The following is a 16593-nucleotide window of genomic DNA, read 5'->3' as shown; positions in this document are numbered from 1 at the left end:
GTGAGGGCTCAGTCTTGGGAAATACCCAAACTCTTTTCAGATGAAATCCCAGACTCCTCACCACTGCCTGAATGCCCTTCCCACCTCTCCCACCATATTTCCTACCTTCGCTCCCTCGTTCACAGTGTCTCAGCCACCCCAGGGCTTCAAACTGACGAAGCCCTTTCCTACCCCAGGACCCTTGCATTTACAGGCGGTCCATTCTCAGAGCAACCATCTGAACCACTGAGTCTGAAGTTCTCCCCCGTCTTATCTTCTTCTCAGCTACTTATGTTTTTCCTTCGTACCACTTATTGTAACCTAGTGTTACTTTTTTGATTCATTTGTTTACCGGTGCATTATTTGTTTCTCACTTTAGAAGGTGAGCTCCATAAGGAACTGGTATCTGTCTTGCTCATACCACATCCCCAGCACCTAGCACAATATCTGGCTCATAGTAAGTGATTAATAGCTGTAAACTAAATAAATGTGAACAAAGGTGGGGAAAAGGGAGCCATGAGAGCCAAAAAGACATGGTCCGAGAGCTAAGTGTTAGGCTAGTCATTTCTTAAAAGACAGCTTGGCAGGAACATTGGGATCATCTTCTCTAACTGCCCCAGGTGGAGAAACAGAGGCCCAGAGAGGAGGAAGGGCCAGCCTGAGGCCACCCATTATTACTGTGGGTTCCCAGCTTACTGAGATCAAATATCACAGACCTGTCTGACACTGAGGCCCAGAAAAAAGTCACCGCCACCTCCCTGCAGCCATCACTGTAAGCCTGCAGCTGCCACCCACCCCATGCCATCCCATGGGGGAGGAAATTGTCTCTTTGGGAGCAGAGATGCCAGTCAGCTGACAACTGCCAAAGGAGGGCTGGAACTGGTGGGGAGGTTCATCCCTTGGCCAGGCAGCTATTCTGAGGCAGCTCTGGGATAATAGCTGGCAGTACCAAAATAGCCCAGCCTCCTCACCCTCGTTCCAGCCCTCACACCCTGCCCCATCAGAGGTGAGGCTAATTCTTGAACCCTCTCAGTAACACTTACATATACACCAGCTTTAGCAGAGGCTGCAGGGGACAGGGTGATCATCGGACCCAGCCCAGTCCACTGGGGGCTCACAGTCTAATGGAGGAGGCAAGCTAGGGACCAGCCAGGCTGCTGAATGATGGTGCCTCGGTCTAGGGGAGCTCGGGGAAGATCCTCAGAGGGAAGGACCCTTAAATTATTTGGATGGACTTTTGTTAAGTTATCCAACGCAGGAAGTAACAGCACCAGAAGGAACTGCTAGTGAGAAGGGAGGGAGGCAACACGGATAAATTCCAGGAATAATTTGGAGTTTTAATGGGTGGGAGCATCAGGAATTTGAGAGGGGGCGGACAGAAATGGAAGTGGGGAGGGGGTGTCCAAATGATGTAGATACTTGGATGTCAAGAGGAGAGATTTGCTACCTTTGGTGTACAAAGGAGAATCTTGGGAGATTTTTAACCGAGAAGTCGCCACGATCGGGTTTGCACGGTAGAAAGTGCCCTATGGCTGCTCTGGGGATGTAGCCCGGGCAAGAACGGGGGTGGGGGCAGACCGAAGGGTGAAAACGCTATTCTGGATGAGAAGCTCTTAGATAGGTCTCCTGTGGGACACAGGGTTGGGTCTCAGTCTCTAGAAGGCTAGTATCGTCACCTCCTAGACTCCTGTGCCACACCACTGCCGGGGTCCAACTTTCATTCCCTTGCTCTGAACTCGAAGTTTGAGCAGACAAAAATGTGCAGCTGGAACCCTAATCCTGGACTAGGGGTCCGAGCAGGAGACTCCAACTCCCAAGATGCTTCGCTCTACAGCTCTGCAGGTCGCGCATGCTTCCTTTCAAGAAAGGCGGGCCGGCTCGTAGATTGATGGGACTCGTCAGCTAGGTGAAGTGCGGGAAACCTAGGGACCGCCATCTTAGCTTGGGTCAAACCAATTGCACACTTAGGGGGAGATTGGCGTTCACGGTCTCGTAGGTCCTTAAAGACACTGAAATAAAACCTTCTCAATTATTGCAAGTCTCCTTATTATGCTTTAGGCGGAGAATACCTTCCAATTTTCGCCCTAGTCCGGAAGTGGACCCAGCGCTACAATAGCACATTCCAGCATGGCCGCTTTCAGCGAGATTCCGCTAGGGGCGGAGCCCGAAGTAGTCCCGCCCCGCCTGCGGGTAGGTGGATGTTTCCGCTTCCGTCAGCGGCGGCTGCAGCCTCGATCTGGTCCCTGCGGCTGGCGGCCGAGCCGTGTGTCTCCTCCTCCGCCGCCGCCATATTGTCTGTGTGAGTAGAGGGGAGAGCGGCCGCTGCCGCTGCCGCTTGCACCACAGGTACCCTGGGAGCCGCCCGGCGAGCCCGTTGGGGGGTGGGGATTGGCCCAGGAAGGGCAACCGGGCGCGACCGCCCCTGGAGCTTCCAGCAGACTCCCGAGCGGCCTTTCGCCCTCCCCTGCCCCCCCCCTACACACACACCAGCGGAGGCGCCTGCAACCCATCGGGAGGCCCGGGGCCACCCGCCCCCCGGACTCAGGGCGGGGAGCGGGACTTGGGGACAGATGCTGATGTGAGGGTGGGAACTAGGTCTCGGGAGTCCAGCTTATTAGGGAGAAGAGGGCTGCATTGGGGCGGGGACTAGGGGGCAACTTGGAGGAGGGGGTCGCCAGAGGGGGGAGGAAGCTTAAGGGGTGGGGCTGCAGGGGATGCTGGGGGCCGGTTCCGACGGGAGTGGTGCCTGCTGGGTAGGGTGGGGTGAGCCCTCCCTGGGAGCCTCGCAGCTGGAGTGGGGGCCTTGCAAGGGTCCCAGTGGGCGAGGCTGGGCTTCCCACCTGCTGACCGGGCTGCAAGGTGGAGGGAACTCAGGGCGAGGTCGCGGAGGAGAAAGGAGGAGGGAGCGACGAAGTGGGGTAGACGGGGTTGGAGTTGGAGTGGAGCGGTAGTTGGGAGACTGGGTGGAAGAGGAGAGACAGGTACAATTAAAGACTGGCTCAGAGTGTACATATTAGTGACCTTTCGAAAGAGGAGGACTTTTATTTCGTTTCCCCGCCCCCCCTCCACCCCCGGCGTTGGAACATTTTTAGCCGAGGCAGGTGATGGGTGGAGCTTCTGTAGTTTGTTTTTGGGAAGCAAAGTCAGGGTCAGAAGTTGCTTCTTGGCCGTTGCTATTGTGGGAAGGCATTAGTGCTGAAAAGGAGGTGGCAGATTAATTTGAGAAGACTCGATTATCTTTCAACTGCTAAAGGGTATGAGAAGGGTGTGTGGGGAGAGGAAATGAAAAGAGAGCTAGAGGGGGGAGTTTTTTCTAAAAGTCGGGAGACCCCCCCTTCCATCTAAGGGGTTACAGTGTAGGCCCGGTGGTAAATAACCAGACTGCCTGGGTTCTCAGATATCTGTGCTGCTGCTACGCAGTCGTGCGACCTAACCTCTGTGAGCCTCAGTTTTCCTGTTCGTATACTGGGTGCGATAGTGCGCTCTAAATTGTAATGGTGAGGCGTGCTTGTAGGCGTGTCGAGTGCTTGGCAGGTAGTAAGTGCTCGGTAGACGTTACTGTAACGCGTGTGGAGAGGGACTAGCTGGTATATTTGGGGTCGCCCCGTTCTAAGTGAAATTTATAGTCAAGAATCTGACAGTAGGTAACGCCTCCCAGTGTTATCTGTGTAGTTGTTGCAGTGTTTTTGTTTCATTGTCTTGTGGGTTAACTGGCTTGGTGGACCTTGGACTGAAAGATCAGGACCAATACTAGTTCTCCCTCGTCATTTAAAAAAGTCCACCTGCAGTTTTACCTGAATAGGTTTGTCCTTTTGTGACTTTGAAATAGGTGAGTTGCGTTTCTGTTGGTGGACGGTGTCTGACTTGAGTAAGGAAGGAAAGGTTTGGAAGTTTGCTTAGAATGCTTACAAAGTTAGGTTACCTTGGGGCAACTCATTTCTAGCTGTGACCCTCTTGTGTCCTCAAGAATACAGTAGAGAAGAGAAGAGTGCAATTAGCGGGGTGCACTGGGTTACTTTCTGCCTAGTGGATTGATGAATTGCCTTGCTCTTTGAGGATGAAACAAGTGGCAGCTTCTTCTCCACAGTGTATGTTTAAGCTCTCCTGTCCCCTAGCCATTCTCTTCAGGGTGAGTCCTTGATTTCACTGTTGTCTCTCTCTCTGAGCGCGCATCTTTCTTTACTTTACATACTCTTTGGATGAGAGGAAGATTTTTCTTTAGGAGCTGAGTGTAAAGCCTTACCCATGGTTTGGGTTTGTAGTAGGCAGAATGCCCTCCCTCCCCTGCTGGAAAAGACGTTCCTACTCTAATCCCAGAATCTTTACATAACAGGGTAAAAGGGACTTGGTAGATGTAATTAAGGTTAAGAATCTTTAAGATAGGAAGATTGTCCTGGATTTTACAGGCAGGTCCAGTCTAATCACATGAGCCCTTAACTGGCCAGGAGTTAAGAGAGGGGGCATAAGGGAAATCAGAGAGATCTGAATCGTGAGAGGGACTCCATTTGCTCTTGCTAGAAGGGGCCACATGGAAACCAGGAGAAGGAAGGTGGGTGGCCTCTACTAGCAAAGACCAGCCCTGCTGACAGCCAGCAAGGAAATGGAGACCTCAGTCCTACAGCCACAAGGAACTTAATTTGGCCGACAGCCTGAATGAGCTTGGAAATGGAGTCTTCCCTAGAGTTTCCAGCAAGGAGTACATCTTGATTTTGGCCTCGTGAGACCGTAAGCAGGAGACATAGCCAAGTTCACCCAACTTCTGACATAGAGAAACTGAGATAAATTTCTGTTGTTTTAAGTCATTATGTTTGTGGTAATTTGTTATGGCAGCAATAGAACACTAGTATAGATTTTGGTACCAGGAGTGGGGTACTATTACCTAAAAATGTGGACGTGACAGTGGAGGTCAGAAAGTTGTTGAGTGTGATAGAAAAGGCTTAGAACAACAGATGGTTACCAGCAACATGGATGTTAGTGCCTCTGCTAGTGAGGGCTCAGGTAGAAGTGGGGTATGTGTTGGGGACTGGAGCATAAAGGATCCTTGTTACAAAGTGGCAAAGAAGCTTAGAATTGTGTCCTGTAGTCACATGGAAGAGAAAGTAAGTGATAAACGTGGATATTTGGCTGAGGAGATTTCCAAGCAAAGTCTCGAAGTTGCACCCTGGTTGGTTTGTGGATGTGAGTCTGACTCATGGAGTGAACTCCTCGGAAATCCATGTAAAGCCTTCTGGGTTCTTGAGGGTTTGTACTGGCAGCAACGATGACAGCTTGGATTGAAAGAAACAGTAGCAAGTTAAAGAGGGCTGTGAATCCCCTAAGTTCTGGCAGGAAGCAGGCTGGGAAAACTACTCAGGTGTAACTGCTGCTTTTTGGGGGCAGTGGGGGCGGGGGTGGAACTAAGGGCCCAGAGAGTTAGAGCTGGATACCACTGAGGGTTTTGCCCGGGTTTCGGAACTGCTTTGGAACCATGGATCTGTCTCTCTTATATTTTCTGTGTGGACTGGAATGTCTGTAACACTGCTCTGTGCCTGACCCACAGGGATTGTAGTTGACCTACAGGGTCTGGCAGAAGTAACACCTGCTTGAGTGTGGTTGGCAGGGTAATAGAGGTGTAATAATCTATAGTTTTAATTTGAACGTTTCGCCTGAAATGTCATATGGTGTGTTTGAGTGTGATATTGGTATGTTACAGAATTACATGCTTGTGATTTTGTAATAAAAAGAGGGGGTGTTATTTATGCCTGTAGTATAGTCAGAGCCCCATCCTCACCTGATTTAGATGATATTTGGGACTTTCAACTTGATGAGCTTTAGTCGGGAGGCCAGAGGGTGGGTGTGGTAGGAAAATGACACCTCCCACCCCCAAAAGATGTCCATACCCTCATCCCTGCAATCTAAATTATATTAACATCATGTGGCAGAGGGACTTTGCAGATAGGAAATTATTCTGTTGCAGATCATCCTGGGTTTTCTGGGTGGGCCAGTCTAATCACGGGAAAGCAGAGAGTGTTCCCCAGCCGGAATCAGATTTGAAGCATGAGAGGCACTCAGCCTGCCATTACTGCAGGGGCCACGTGGAAAGCATAAGGAGAAATGTGTGAGGACAACCGGCAAGGAAATGGGGACATCAGTCCTGTGACAGAAAGGAACTAAATTCAGTTGCTGATCAGAATAAGCTTGGAAACAGATTTCTCCCAGTTTCCAGCAAGGAATGTAGCCCCTTGGACACCTTGATTTGGGGCCTTGCAAAACCCTACGTAGAGGACCCACCCACCCAAGGTCACCTAACTTCTGACCTGTAGAAACTGTGAGATAATAAGTTTGTATTGTTTCTGGTAACTTGTTATAACAACAATAGAGAACTAATAGAAAGGTTTTGCTGATTTTATTTAAGAATCTTTGGGAGATTATTTTCTGGAGAACAAAGGAGGCAAAGATTATTCTGTAAAGTGATTTGGCCCTGGAAGACTTTGCAGAATAATGGGGTTGAGTGGAACTTCCACCTCTTCCTTAATGTTTAAATATGCTGTTACTGTCCTTACTTGCCATTTGAAGGGGCCAGGTGACCAGCTTAGTAGAATGTAGTTCCAGAGCTACAGGCCATTTTAGTAGGGCCTCTATGAATTGATGATTCTTCCGTGTCTATAATAAACGTTGGGTAAAAGATTTTATTTATTTATTTTTAGAGAGAGGGAAAGAAACGTCAATGTGTGGTTGCCTCTCGTGCCCCCAACTGGGGACCTTGTCTGATACCCAGGCGTGTGCCCTGACTGAGAATTGAACCAGCAACCCTTGGGTTTGCAGGCCGACGCTTAACCCACTGAGCCACACCAGCCAGGGCTCTTCATTAATTTTTATTGGCTGAATAAGGCAAGGAGTTTATGACAACCGTTTAAAGATTGATTTCCTGGGGTTTTTTCCGAGGAGATAGAAATGGGTGGTTGTTTGTATGAATTTGTAACCACCAGTACACACAGTGTCTGTTCTCTCACTCTCCCATCCCAACCCAAGGTGTTGTAAGGTCTTTTCTCCCGGTCATTGTCATTGGAGGTTAAGAGTCAGATTTGGAGATCATAATTGCAGAGAGTTCTCTAGCTTTTACGAAAAAATACTGTTTTTTGTTCTTCAGCCTATTGAATTAGACTCATAAAATGTAGACTCTCAACTTTACTGAGGGAGACTTCAGCGATGGAGAAAATGAGACCGTTTCTTTTTTAATTAGTTACCTGACTACAGAATTAGAGCATTTTAGGGTATGAAAGACTTGAGATTATTGTTGGACTTTTGGGTTTAGAAAAAAGGAAATTGGGTCCCATGAAGGTTAAGTGGCTCAACCAAGTATCTCAGCCGTAGAGCTGGCCTAGAATCCTGGTCCAGGCAATGGAGATTGATGACTTTTGAACTACAGCAAGTCCTGGAATAACGTCCTTTCGTTAGAAGGTTGGTGAGATGCCATTGGAACTTGATTCTTGTTTAAAACAATTAGCCTGTGGTAAAATTGGGTTTCCTTTTTTTTTTTTAATCCTCACTTGAGGATATGTTTATTGATTTTAGAGAGAGGAAGGGAGATTGACATCAATTGGTTGCCTCCCATACTGGCCCTGACCGGAATCAAAGTCACGAGCTTCTGGTGTACGTAACGACGCTCTATCCAACTGAGCTGCCTGGCCAGGGCAAAATTGGGTTTCCATGTATGTCGTTTCACTTAAAGTTGTAACTTAGAGGCGACATTAAGTGAGGCCTTACTATATATCCCTGTGTACCACTCCTTGCCTTGTCCTTTTTCTAGATTTTACCTTATACAGGTTGTCTCTCTCTGCCTCAGTTTCCTCATGGGGTAATTGTATCAAGATAATGCATGTAACACATATAGCACAGTACTTAACAGAGTGAGTGCCCCAAAGATGTTAACTGTTACATATGATTATTGTTTTGACAACTATATGACTTTTGCATAAATATCACAGTACAATTTGTATAAGTTCAGAAATTAAGAACTGGCATGATTTGGCATTGGATTAGGTAATGGCTTAGCGTTTTAAGGTAATAATGCTTGTGATACTTGTTTTAAAATGAGAAACTGGATTTGATCCCTGGTCTATCACAGGGCCAAGTTCGTTTCACAAGAATATTAGTTTGTTCACACACCTAAATTTCTTTGAACTCATAAGATGGATGATTTTAAAAGTAGTATATCATTTCATTGTTTCTTAATAGAGAAATCTAGGCCAGCTAGCTTTTCAAATGAAGAAATTCCTCTAGGATTATTAAGGAACTGCTGTCATTGGAACAAAGGATATATTTACATTGGGTTAGAGACAATTGGCAGTTTTTCCTAAATATTTGGTATGCTCCAGCGTAGATATCAGCAGACTTAGTTACCAAACTTTTTTTTTCACATTGTAGTGATCAAGGATTGAGTCTTTTTAAAAGTTTAAGGTGAATGAATTCACAGCATCGTTCTAGGAGTGGCATTTCACTGGTTTCTACAAATTCTGTGTCTTAGACATAAGACACCTACTTAGCAACAGTTGCTATGGTGGGCAAGCTTTTTTTACATTAGTGATGATAGTGTTTTCTTGCATAGAGAATACTGTGTTATCTGAAGGGAGGGTTTTAGGGTTAAATACCAGGGTATACTTAGAATAATCTTCCATAATTTTAGATGTGTCACATCTTGAATACCTTTACATTGGCCGCTTTTTTTCTTCTCTTTACACTTTTTGGTCTTGTGGATTTTTCTAACAGTTTTTTTGTTAGCTGAAACAGTTTAATCTGCTTGGGCCCTGGCAGGGTGGCTCAGTTGGCTGGAGCATCATCTCTGTACACCAAAAAGGTTATGGGTTCGATCACCAATTGGGGCATGTCCTGGGTGTTTCCCTCTCAAATTGATGTCCGTCTGTCTGTCTGTCTCTCACCCCTCCCCTCCCTTCTCTCTCTCTACCTCCCCCCACCCCCCAAATCAATAAGCATATCCTCGGGTAAAGACTTTGTTTTTTAAATTAATCTGTGTGGAAAGGTGAGCACTTGAAATTTTCTGCAGTTACCAATGATGCATTAATGGGCATTTCTCAATTTAGTTACCTCATTTACATTCTACAAAATTTAAGAAAGCAAACCTGTTGAAAAACAAATTGATAAATTATTTTCCTAAAGAAATGAATCATGTCGTATTACAGAGTACAAAATAGCCATTTTGGGCTATTCAGTTTATAACTAGACAAAAGATGTTACTCATTCAGCAGACCCTCCCTCCCTCAGTGCCTGCTGCATTCCAGATAGGGGCTGTGCTGAGGGGCTCTAGATTGTCCCTGTCCTCGAGTTTACAGCTGAGGACATTTCGTAATAATGCCTATATCGTTCCACAACTTAGTAGTGTTCTGAGATGTTTTCCTATGAATGAAAACTCCTGTTGGTTTTGTATCTCAGCTATAGTTTCTGAAACTACAGAAATTGGGGGCGGGGAGTTGAGAATTTCTCATTCTTAATAGAATTCTTCAACTGACATTGCTTGGCATGCGGGGGCAACAGAATTGTCGGAAAGAACACCAGCTTTGGAGTGAGGCAGACCAAGTTTGGGGACCGTTACTTAATGTCTCTCAAGCCTAGATTTTTGTCATCTTAAACAATTGAGATAACTACCTTGCACAACTTAATTATTAACCTGTAAAATGGGGGTTAGTAGTACTTAGTTATTAACCCTCACATGTGAGGATTGATAACGAGAGCAGCAGATACTGTGTCTCAGGGTTACTGCGAGGGCTTAGGGAGACAAGGTATGAACTGCTGAGTACCTGACCAATGTGAGTTCTTAGCCTTTCCTGCCAGTAAAGACAGTGTGTCCATTGTCAGTGCTGCCGCTCTTTTTTATTTTCGTTTTCTGCTGCCAGGAGTTCTTATTTTTTAATGAGGCCTTTTGACCTGTACTTCCTGTTCCTGGTGTGGCCTGCTGGTGGGGTGAGGTCCTGAACTGCTGCTGTTCAGGGGTGGGTCATTGTGTAACTCGAGCCCAGTGTGGATGCCTCAGGTCGCGCATGCACGTGCAAATTACCGGGGCGGCTGTCTGGGCTTCATGAATACTGGGTTCTCGTGCTTCTAGACAGAGAAGTGAATCCCATCTCAGATTTGGGGGATGTTCAGAGTGTGCTCACCTGCAGTCTTGTGAACCTGACTCAGGTCTTGTTTCTTGGCGGTTCTTTGGTTGCAGTTTGGGAACTACTCGTGCATTTGTCTGTTAGGGATGTGTTTGAAGAACTTTATCCGCATTGACATCATCTGTATGTCCTGTTCTGCTAGGTAATGTATTAATTTGCTTTCTTGTTTGTTCTGTATTCTTAAATCATACACTTCTTAGGTAGGGAGGGAACCTGTCTTTATCAGTAATTTAAAGTGGTTAACGTGTTCTGTGTGTTTATGACTCATTATATAGCATGAATACAAGTAGCCATCTGCCTTGCAGCTTTTTTCTTCCATCATTTAAAACCTGATTTTTATACCATAGTGGCCTCAAAATGAAGAGAATAATGAAGACTTCTGAGTGTTGAAACTCACATGCTCCATCCTTCTCATCTTGCCTCCGCATTTAAATCAACCCATTTCATTGTATTTATGATAGGCTGTTACCGAATCAGTGTGCAAAATTAGGGAGAGCTGAATTGGTGAAAATAATCTATTTAGGTTTGAATTCCAGAGTTGGGTTCAGATCTGGACCTACCCGCTTAGTAATCCTGTGACTTAGTAGGTCATTTAACTTCAAGACATGTTTATTTCTAAAATGAGAGTGCATCTCATAACAGGCCTGGCTTATTAGAGGCGTTCAAATGATAGCAGTAATTATTACATATGTAAATGCTGGATTATCCTTTAGATTACTTTAGGTCTCAACTGAAGTTTTCTATTTTGCTTCTAAAGAATTGTGGTCAGTGGAATAAAGTGTCAGATTGTGACTTTATTTTCCTATGTTGCCTGGTAAAAATAGATACAATGACATCTTTACCCGTCATTCATTATATTCTGTATTATTGGAGATAGTGCTGGACTCAGACTTCTGCCAGCTGTTTGAGGTAGAACTGCATTAATTCATATCAGACTGCTTGGGGTTTTGTACAGTGCTTCCCTTCATTAGAAGACCTCCCACTGTTGCTATATTATTCATGTAAATTGGAACTTGGATTCCTTTTCTGATTTAAAGGTGGAGAAATAAAATTCACACAGAGGGTCCAAATGTTTTTGTTTTGTTTTGTTGTTACTCCGTACATGCTGGTTTGTTTTATGGAAATGCTTGAGTGTTTTGCCTTTTAAAATAACAATGTTGTCAATTTTGTCAATGGGAATAAAAACAGAATGCTCAGTGAGTGATATGTTAAAATTATAATGTCTTAAATATCCTGCAAGTTTAAGCGCGCAGTAGCTTAATGAGTTGTCAGGTGTTAACTGTGAATGTTTACGTTCTGAATTCAGCTCTTAGCAGGACCAGAAAAAAAAAATATTGTTGGCTTTGAACAGATTGTTTTCTTGCTTACTCAGTGTGCACTTAGAGTCTTGGGATTTGAAGGTCAGAATGGGTTAGGGAAACTGTCAAGGAGCCACTTGTTAACCATTTTTACCTGTATAATTTTCTCCTACTTAAAAAACACCACCACCACAACCTTTTTGGCAGTAGTCTGATAGATGAGAAAGAATGATCTTGGCCATGTTTACCACCTTAAGTTGAGGCAGGAAAGGAGAATCATAAGGGGGAGCGAGGGGTAGATAATTTCATTTCTTTGGGCTCATTCTTCTTCCAAGTTAGGGTTAAAAGGTTTAGTTTGTGTTTGTCATTTTGGGGCTTTTGTTCCAAAGACTTCCAAATACATGCTCTCCCAGAAGAGACAGTAGCTCTTTAGCGTGTCATACCTGGATTAAACGTGAAAGGCGCAAAGATGATTGCATAGCTCTTGAAATAAGGGGAGCTATGACATAGTTTTCTCAACCCGTGTCTATTTTGGCTATTTATCTCATGATCTCCGTAAGTCATTTAAGCCAGAAGTTTTCAGTGAGTGTGTATCAGGAGTTACGGGTGTGTGGAGATTCTGGTCCTGCCACTCCGCTGGCCATCTGCGGCGGGGCGGGCACAGGGCAGCCGAGTCCGTGACCTTAGCTCTGAAAGGCTTCATCTTTTTCCCAGTGTGCTATACAAATATCATTTTCTCTTGTGTTTTGAGTCTTTAAAAGGCTGTGAGCACTAATTTAAAAAGTTCAGTAACGATATCTTAACAGTTTTAAGATTCAAGAGGCCACCAATCTTAAAATCTTGGCTTTAGGTTCAGAAAAGACCCTTTTTAAGTATCTCTCTGACCCTTAAGAAATTCTCTTTTCATATATATTTCAAGGGATATACTTAAAAATGTAAGGCACTAAATGATTTGTTAGGACACTTATGAAGAAATTCCAGTTCTTATTTTTTAAGCAGTAATGTGAAGCAAAAATAAAGTTCCCTTGTGTAAACTTCATGTCCTCACATGACTGACTGAAACAGACATGTTGTTAATCATTCATCAAGCTTGGGGCTCATGCTGGGACATAAATTGAAGCCTAAGATACATTGTGTTATTCTCTTCCCTCAGGAAGGAATAGGGTATACTTAGTTTAAGAAACGTAATTGTTTAATATTTGTGTAAATTAACAAGTTAACCTTTTAAAATGGATGTTTTACAATGTTAAAAATGTTCATTTCCTTTTGTCTGACTCACTGATTCTTAATTCTGCTGGGGTTTACAGATTCCTCTGAGCCTATAATAAAAGCCATAGACGTTGTCTTCAAAAAAAAATGTACCTGCACATGTTATTTGGTATATACTTACAAGGGGTTTATGGACCTCTGATCTCATTGATGAACTCCATTTTCAGTGTCATAATTTGCATTGTTCAAATACTAGTTTCCTCTTTTTATTACTTTTAATACTGTAACACTTGCCTGATTTATCATTTGCCACAGTATTATTCTTTCAACAAGTATTTCTGGGCCGTCTTCTACATGTCCAGACTCCTGAGGATATAGTTTTCTACCCTTAGAGCTTTGTTTAGTTTAGAGGTGGGTGTGTGAACAGCGCAGTGGCAGCGCCAGATGGAAAGGTGAGCCAAGAGTGCTTGCTGTTGGGAGTACGGAGAAGGGGTCTTGACCATTAGAAGTTTTTTGTAAATCCACTGTTAGTTCTGTATTTCTTTTTTTTTATTTTAAAATTTTTATTTATCTTTTTAGAGAGAGGGTAAGGGAGAGAGAAACACTAACTGGTTGCCTCTAGTAGGTTCCCTGACCAGGGACAGAACCTGCAACCCAGGCATGTGCCCTGACCAGGAATCAGACTGGCGACCTTTGCTTTGCTGGACAATGTCCAACCAGCTGAGCTGCATGGGTCAGGGCAGTTCTGTATTTCTTGACAAAAAGCATATTGTGGCTCTGGCTGTTGTGGCTCGGTGGAGTGAGCACCAGCCTGCGAATCAAAGGGTTACTGGTTCAATTCCCAGTCAGGGCACATGCGTGGCTTAGGGGCCAGGTCCCCAGTTGGAGGTGTGCAAGAGGCATCAATGTTTCTTTCCCTCTCTTTCTCCCTCCCTTCCCATCTCTCTAAAAATAAATAAAATTTAAAAAACAACAACAAAGAAACAAAACCCCAACATACTGTGAACTGTTCCTAATGGAAACTTAAATCAAGGAACTAATAGTCTTTTATTAGTCTTATTTATTTATTTATTTATTTTATTGTTGCTCGGTTACAGTTGTCCCCATTCCCCCCCCCCCCCCCCGCCGCGTTGCTCTCCCCTGCCCCCCTGCCCCCCTGCCCCGTTCAACGCCTGCTCCCAAAGACAATCAATCCTCACCCCATTGCCCATGGGCCCTTTGTACATGTTCTCCTTCCTTCCCCCATTATCCCCCCCCCCCCCCCCCAGGAACAAATAGTCTTTTTTTTTTTTTTTTTTTTTTTTAAGATTTTATTTTTAGACAGAAGGGAAGGGAGAAAGAGGGAGAGAAACATCAATGTGTGGTTGCCTTTCATGCACCCCACATTGGGGACCCAGCCCACAACCCAGGCACGTGCCCTGACTGGGCATCAAACCAGCCTCTCTGGTTTGCAGGTTGGTGCTCAATCCACTGAGCCACACCAGCCAGGTCAGGAACAAATAGTCTTCAATTCAGAACTTAAATGTACTTGCCATTGCTTGTGATAATACTGAACATTTTCTTTGCCTGCATTTTTTGAGTTATCTTTTTTAAACATGTCAGTTTATATAAGTTTATATATTTAGTGTAGAGCAGGAATTGCTAACTGAAATATCCACAGGAATTGGACCAGTAAGCTAAATTAGTAGAATTACCCAGGTTTACCTGTCTCGTTTCCAGTGGGTGGGTTTTAGAGTCCATTGTTGGGTACTCATAACTCAGCAGGTCAGAGTGATTTTGTCAGTGCAGGAACACGAAATCATTGTTACCTACCTGCCTTCCTCTGAGGTTAGTGTTGGCTACTAAGTCACACTTAAAAATAAGTATCACAAAACATTTTTTTAAATCCTTACCTGAGGATATGCTCATTAACTTTAGAGAAAGTGAAAGGGGGAGGGAGAGAGAGAAACACTGACCGGTTGTCTCCCACATGCTCCCAGACAGAGGATCGAACCTGCAACCCTTTTGGTGCACCAGACGATGCTTCAACCAAATAAGCCACCTATTACAACTAAGCCATTAGCCAGGGCTATTATGAAACACTATAACATCTAATCCAACTTAACAGCTGATTCACTTCTCAAAACACTGAAAAACTTGTGTAGAAATGCTCACTGCCGCATTATTCATAATGGCCGGAAAGTGGAAACCTGAATGTCTACCAACTGATGACCGAGTGAACCAAATGTAGTGTATCTGTGCGGTGGATTTAGCCATAAAAGGGAATGAACTGCTGCGCATAAAACTGCAACATGGATGAACCTTGAAAACAAGCAAAATGAAAAAAGCCAGACATACAAGGTCACATATCATACCACTTCATTTACCTGGGATGTCCAGGACAGGCAAATGCATGGAGACAGAAAGCAGATTAGTGGTGGTTGGGGAGTAGGGGCAGGGGGGTGTGAAGAATGACTGCTGCGGGGCATTGGGTGTCTTTTTGGGGTTTTGGAATGTTCTGGAATCAGATAATGGTGGTGATTGCACATTGTGAATATGCTAAACCCCGCTAAATGGTACGCTTAAAATGGTGATGTTTTTTTAATGGTGAATTTTATGTTACATGGATTTTACCTGAATCTTAAAAATTGGGGGGGAAACACACTGTGTGAGCCAAATACAACATAAGTGTTTGCTGTAGAGCAGAATGAATTGGCTGTGAATCTAAACAATAGTTTTAAATCACCTCTCTGTGACATTGTGACAATTACTCTGATATATTTGCCTTCTGTAAAATGGGAAGAATATTCCCTTGTTCTTGGACTTGTTAGGTTTAGAAGTCATCAAAATAAATGCCAAGAAGCAGGGACTAGCTCACCATAGACATTCACATACATTTATAATTGGAAACCAGCCGATACTTGCCACCTTCAGTTCCAGCCTGTGTTTTGTTGACAAGTCTAGGATGGCCTGCACTGTGACTTAGTGCTTATCCATCACCTCAGGCGGTGAGGTGTCTCCTGTGTGATCTAGCTCCAGGACAGTGAAAGGAGGGGTGGGAGGGAGCATTATTCCTGATGTTCTGCAGTTTCTTCACTGTAGTCAGACACTGAAATGACAGATCCAAAGTCATATTTGTTCTTAGTGGCTCCAGGGTTCACGTGTTTCAGTAGCAGTACTGAACGTTTTCTGTAGCTCTGTCGAGGGTTGTTGAGCACTGTGCTCGTCACATTGGGTAAATGACACAGCCTCACGAAAGCTTATGGCCTAAAGAAGCATCTTTCACACGTTGACTGGTTTCACATCTCTTTGGGAAGTGATGGTATGACTTTTACCTCTGGTGTTAGTTATGGGTGTGCTGACATTTCTATGTAAGACTGAAGGGCATCTTTAAAATCAGCTGCAGATTAAATATCTACTGTACAGCCAAACAGGTTTTCTTAATTTTGAACAAGAGAAAGTCTATATGCAAGCAAGGTTAATTTTTGCCCGAAATATTGTTGACTATTGTCTTGATATTCAGTTCTTCAAACATTTATGCAAGACCACGCTAGGCACTGTGATAAATACAGAGTGCATATACTGAGAGAAGTGTATAAACGAAATATATGTGCTGCCATCATGAGTATGTGGAGGTGCTTTGGCTGCAGAGAAGGTGCTTTTCTTATTTTAGGGAGGTGTGGAGAGGCTTCATCTGGATGTAAAACTGATTCTTGAAGGGTGAGGAATTCCCCTAGAAAGCAGGATGAGAGGGCATTGGAAAGGCACGGGGTAGGGAGTGAGGGGAGGAGTATATTCAATACTCATTTGCTTAACATTTACAAAGTGTGTGAATGTTTAGAAGTGTTTTGGAAGTGTTGAGCTGTGCAGTAGAAAGACATTAGGATAGAACAGAGGTGGTAAAATGATACCCGGTTACAATACAGATTGAACTGGTTATGGGGGTATTCGGGGTTCGGTTTTGGTAAGTCTTT

At 44.4% G+C, this 16593-nt stretch overlaps 1 protein-coding gene across 4 annotated transcripts in view; it reads left to right on the top strand.

The window, feature by feature from the left end:
- The first annotated feature begins 2180 nt into the window (after window positions 1–2180).
- Window positions 2181–16593, top strand: part of CSNK2A1 (casein kinase 2 alpha 1) — a 50247-nt gene continuing 35834 nt past the window's right edge. The window contains exon 1 of one of the 4 annotated variants that reach the window (XM_045194520.3): window positions 2181–2278. The gene's annotated coding sequence lies outside the window, so the exon portion shown is untranslated. Of the gene's footprint in view, window positions 2326–2989; window positions 3234–10031; window positions 10276–16593 lie in introns of those variants that run through there. The other 3 variants (XM_024559154.4, XM_045194519.3, XM_045194521.3) reach the window with 3 other exon arrangements.

This window comes from Desmodus rotundus, chromosome 6 (assembly GCF_022682495.2).
Source record: "Desmodus rotundus isolate HL8 chromosome 6, HLdesRot8A.1, whole genome shotgun sequence".
NCBI lineage: Eukaryota > Metazoa > Chordata > Mammalia > Chiroptera > Phyllostomidae > Desmodus > Desmodus rotundus.
The sequence above is the reverse complement of the archived record's forward strand: the minus strand, read 5'-3'. Positions and strand labels throughout refer to the sequence as shown.